This window comes from Nycticebus coucang, chromosome 3 (genome assembly GCF_027406575.1).
Source record: "Nycticebus coucang isolate mNycCou1 chromosome 3, mNycCou1.pri, whole genome shotgun sequence".
NCBI lineage: Eukaryota > Metazoa > Chordata > Mammalia > Primates > Lorisidae > Nycticebus > Nycticebus coucang.
Genome location: NC_069782.1, coordinates 7388175 through 7394145, shown reverse-complemented (window position 1 = coordinate 7394145; position 5971 = coordinate 7388175).

Genomic DNA, 5971 nt, shown 5'->3' with positions numbered 1-5971 from the left:
GATTTTGAAAGCCGGCAGTTTCTTTCCTCGCATTTGATTTGTCGGAGGCCCGGGCGGGCCGGCACCGCCCGCGCGCGCGGCCTGTCGGGTGTGGTAGTCCAGTGCCCGGCGCGGGCCGCGGGGGGGCGCGCTCGCGGACTACCGGTCCCAGCGCGCCCCGCGTCGCGGCGCCGCCACCGCCTGGCTCGCCCTCCCTTTTCCGCTTCTGGCTCTTTCTCGCCGCCCGCGCCGCGGGGACTACGACTCCCCGGGTGCACTGCGCCGGCCCGCGGCCCGGCCCTTCCCGAGGCTGCGAGCCAGGGCGCGGCTGGAACTGGGCGGCGAGAAATAGGCACCCGTTTCCTGAAAGGAAAAGACTCCCTTTCTGTGTCCCGTGAAATTGAAAGGCTTCCACATACATATCCTCAAATTACTGTGATAATCAAAAAAAGAGAAATAGTAACTCCATCGTAGACAAACTCTGCGGAAGGCAGCTTAACTTTGAGATCCAGCTAACATCAGTGACAGGACACACATCCATTGCACAACGCCTTCTGAAGGACACAGCGTCACCGTCTGTCAACAATGCATAAAATCAATCCCGAGGAAAAGCAGAGAAACCCAAGCTAAGGCTAAGAGACATACTTAGGTACAAAATAACTGGTTTCTGCCCTTCCAAGAAAAGCTGAGGAAATGTCAAAGAAATAGAAGAAGACAAGACAGGCCAGTGGTGGTGGCTCACACCTCGAAATCCTAGCAGTTTGGGAGGCGGAGGTGGGAGGATCATTTGAGATTAGAAGTTCAGAGACCAGCCTAAGCAAGAGCAACCCTCCCCACCTCATCTCTACAAAAATTATAAAAAATCAGCTGGGCGTAGTATCACGCACCTGTAGTCCCAGCTGCCTGGGAGTCTGTATCAGGAGGATCACTTGAGACCAGGAGTTAGTGGTTGCTGTGAGATATGATTAAGCCCCTGCACTCTACCCGGGATAATAGAATGTGACCCTGTCTTTAAAATTTTAAATTAAATTAAATTAAAAAGACAAGGGGCGGGCTCGGTGGCTCAGCCTGTAATCCCAGAACTCTGGGAGGTCAAGGCAGGTGGATTGCTTGAGCTCAGGAGTTCGAAACCAACTTGAGCAATATCGAGAACCTGTTTCTACTAATAGAAAAACTGAGGCAAGGGGCAGCGCCTGTGGCTCAGTGAGTAGGGCACCGGCCCCATATGCCAAGGGTGGCGGGTTCAAACCCAGCCCCAGCCAAACTGCAACAACAACAAAAAAAAAAAAATAGCCGGGCGTTGTGGTGTGCCTGTAGTCCCAGCTGCTCGGAAGGCTGAGGCAAGAGAATCGCGTAAGCCCAAGAGTTAGAGGTTGCTGTGAGCCGTGTGACGCCACGGCACTCTACCTGAGGGCGGTACAGTGAGACTCTGTCTCTACAAAGAAAAAAAAGAAAAACTGAGGCAAGATGATCACTTGAACCTAAGAGCTTGAAGTCGCTGTGAGCTATGACACCAGAGAACTCTACTCTGTGCCAGAGTGTGACTCTATCTCAAAACAAATCTAATTAGGCTCGGCACCTGTAGCTCAGCAGCTAGGGCTCCAGCCACATACACTGGGTTCGAATCCAGCCCGGGTCTGCCAAACAACAATGACAACTACAACCAAAAAATAGCCAGGCAGATAATTGCTTAAGCCCAAGAATTTGAAGTTCCTTGAGCTGTGACATCGGGGCACTCTACCCAGGGCAACCAAGTGAGACTCTGTCTCAAATAAATAAATAAATAAATAAATCTAGGGCAGCACCTATGGCTCAGTGAGTAGGGTGCCGGCCCCATATACCGAGGGTGGCAGGTTCAAGCCCCACCATGGCCAAACTGCAACAAAAAATAGCCGGGCATTGTGGCAGGTGCCTATGGTCCCAGCTACTCAGGAAGCTGAGGCAAGAGAATTGCCTAAGCCCAAAAGCTGGAGGTTGCTGTGAGCTGTGATGCCCACAGCCCTCTACTGAGGGGGACAAAGTGAGAACTCTGTCTCTAAAAAAAGAAAAATCTAATTAATTAATTAAAAAAACAACTAAGTGTAATAGGTGATTCTGGATCCAATTCTGGGTGGGTGTGATGATTGCTACAAAGGACAACATAGAGACAGTTAACAAAATTTAACGCCAGCCTGTGCAACAGAGTAAGGCCCTGTCTCAAACACACACACACACATGCAGATATCTTTTCTTTTCTTTTTTTCAAAAAAGATAGGGTTTTGGTTGGATGCGATCCCTCACACCTATAATCCTAGCACTCCAGAAGGATAAGGTGTGAAGATCACTTCAGCCCATGACCAAAAATTTTAAAAAATTTTTAAAGAGCAAGAGTGAGGCCCTATCTCAACAAGAACAACAAAAAGAAAGAAATTGGGTGGCGCCTGTGGCTCAAGGAGTAGGGCGCCGGTCCCATATGCCGGAGGTGGCGGGTTCAAACCCAGCCCCGGCCAAAAGAAAAAAAAAAAAAGAAAGAAATTAGCTGGCCATGGTGGCAGGCACCTGTGGTCCAGCTACTCAGAAGGCTGAGGCAGGAGAATTGTTTGAGCTCAAGAGTTTGAGGTTGCTATCAGCTATGATGATACCACTACACTCTAGCTGGCGTGAAAGAACAAGACTCTGTCTCTAAAAGAAAAAAAGGGGGGGTCTTCTATGTTTCCCAGGCTGTCCTCAAATTCATAGGCTCAAGCAGCGTGCTGCTTACTTTTTTTTTACAAAGAGCTTTTTAACCATTATATAGCAGAACCTCTCTAAGTTGACCACCCAAAGGACTGTAGCAAACTGGTCATATGGAGGTGGTCAATATAACAAACCAGGCCTACTGTACTGATACGTACATGTGTGCATGTCCAGTCTATGAAAATTAGGTCAACTTAAGGAGGTTCTACTGTATTTATCACAATTTGTTAATTATAAACACTTGAACCAATATAGAATAGGGTAAAGAGAAAAGTAAACATCACCCTAAACTCAGACACTCAGAGATTATCACTGTTAACACATGCAGGCTTCTTTTTCAGAGGTACCTCTCTCAGCCTACTAACACTTTTGCTTTGCCTACAATTCACAGTTAAACAATTCAGGTGTTCCAGATACTTTTGTTATGTGTGTTGTTGGTGTGCTCTTGGCTGAAGAATGCGCAAATCCCCCAAAAGCAAGGCAAGTACGAAACAAAGTTTACTGAGGAAGAGAAAGATAGGTTTACAGAGCAAAAGCAAGATATGGATTTACAGAGCAAGATACGTTTGCCATAAATGATGAATGGGCTCCCTTGTTGCAACCAGAAAGGCCTTGGTTATGGTCTGGGATCTGTTTAACACTGTGGATTAGGTCTCCCTTGTCATTCAGACATCACCATGGAACCACTTTGATGGATAGTTAATGACATGACAATTAGCCTTTGATTTTCTAGGTCACTTTTCAAATCCTGTTGTGCCTGCCAGGGTGGTGGCTCACACCCATAATCCTAGCAGTCTGGGAAGCCAAGACCAGTGGCTTTCTTGATCTTAGGAGTTTGAGACCAGCCTGAGAAAGAGTGAAACCTAGTCTCTACTAAAAATAGAAAAACTAGCCAGGCATCATGTGCGGGACCAGGGGTGGGGATGTCTGTTGTCCCAGTAACTGGGGAGGCTGCCTGCCCTGTGGGGTGTCCCTCCATCTCCCAGATGTGGCAGTTCCTCAGGATAGGATTAAGGTGCAGCAGCACCGGATGGGGCCTGCCCTTGTCCTACCCAGGTAGGGCAATTGCTTGAGGTAGCACCAAGACAAGGCAGCCACTTTGTCCCTAAGAGAGTCTTAGAGGTCCCTTGCTATACACCTAATACTTTAACATAGCCCTAGGCCGGCTGACTCCATCTTATTCTTACTACATGTGCTCTGTATCTAGATTCCATCTTAAATCCCTTTACAAATGGGGAGACAGGTTTAGAATGGAGAAAAGGGTTTGCCCAAGGGTGCACAGTGAGTCAGAGGAATGAGAATCATCACTGCTTCCAAGTAACTCACTTGTCATCTTCTCCTCGCCCACAGCTTTCTCTCTTTCAAGGCATGCCCTGGGAGCTGCCTGGCCCAAGAGGTAGAATCACAGCCTTTGACAGGTGGCCCTCCTAGGCCACCACTTTCCTCATTTCAACAGGTGAAGAACTGTGGTCCTGAGAGATCCAGTAACCTGCCCAAATTAAACCATGATTTAGACAGGAGACAGTGGCGGACAGATCTCTGAGGTCCTTTCAACACACACACACAGAACAAATCACAAATCACGATGAGGTGAGTATGAGGGAACACGGACAGGGAGAGTGTTCCAGAATGTCTTTACTCTGCTGTGCAGCATTTTTTTTTTTTTTAAAGAATGTTTTGAAGACAAAAACAGGCTGCCTCTGATTAGTTTGGTTTACTTAACTGAGTGTTTTAAATTCCATCCTAGTGCCTGAAAGCAAACTTAATTGCCAATTGTAGATAGAATAAATAACAATATTTATCCTGGTTTCCTGAAAAACTACCAATGCTGCTGACTTGCCATTTAGTCTGATCAAAAACAAATGGCTGAAGTATGCCAGGCACGTGAGGAATGTGGAGGGAGATTCCCTAGACCCCACTGGGTGCTGGCCTTGTGGCCCTGGAGAGTGGTAGGTGGGCCCACCTGCATGGCAGTGGGAACACCACATGGCAAGTGAGCCTACTTCAGGCCCCTCTCCCCTGGTGGGAAGGGCGGCTACATCTTCTGGGAAAGACACACAAACCGAATCCCCCTGGGGATTTGAGCCAATGGCTCCTCATGTTTTTCTTAATCTTGAGAAATAAACATAATTAAAATAATTAATTCACTCCACAAATAGTTATCAAACATCTATGTTGAAATGGGCACTGTTCCAGCTCTGAGAAACCCAGAGGTAGGAAAGGATGGTGTTCACACAGGAGCATAAATTCTGCTGTCCCTAACGTCTATGGAGGGTTTTCTGATACCAAATGTTTTTTAGCAAGTTATCTTCTGTGTTTTTTGGGGAGGTTTTTTTGCAGATTCTCAGTTGCCCTGGGGTTGAGTGTCGTGGCATCATAGCTCACAGCAACCTCCAACTCTTGGGCTCAAGCAATCCTTCTGCCTCAGCCTCCCAAGCAGCTGGGACTACAGGCACCTGCCACAACGCCCAGCTATTTTTAGAGGCGAGGTCTCGCTCTGGCTCAGGTTGGTCTCAAACTACAGAGCTGAAGTAACCCACCCACCTTAGCCTTCCAGAGGGCTTGGAAGACAGGCATGAGCCACCTCGCCCAGCCCTATCTTCTGTTTTAATAATGCATTTGTTTCATGTTTTTTAAAATAAAAACTGACAGTAATCTGTTTAAATTAGTACAAAATGCAAAAGAGCATAAAAAAGAAAAGTTAAAAATTACTTTTTTTTTAAAACAAAAATGTTATGGGGATTGATGAATAGATGAATATGTAATAAAGCAAATACAGCAAAATGTTAATAATGGTAGAATAATCTAGGGCATGTGGGTGTTCATAGTGCAGTTCTTTCAACATTTTGTATGTTCAAACATTTTTCTGACACATTGGGACAAATGTGACCATGTTTTAGGGCCTGCATTTTGCTAGTTGCATTATAGTTGTCTGATGGCTAGCCTGTCTTAACCTCTAGACTCACGGTCTTTTTTTAAGTCACCTCACTTTTTTTTAAAAAAAAAGTGCCCTGGTAAAGTGGTGTCATAGCAACCTCCAACTCTTGGGCTCAAGCAATCCTCTTGCCTCGGTTTTTCTATTTTTAGTAAGATGGGGTCTTGCTCTTGCACAGGGTAGTCTCAAACTTGTGAACTCAAGCAATCCACCCTCCTTGGCCTCCCAGAGTGCTAGAATTACAGACATGAGCCACCACACACAGCCTGAGTGCAGTGGTGGTCCAGTTCATAGCAACCTCAAACTCTTGGGCTCAAGCAATCCTCTTGCCTCAGCTTCTCC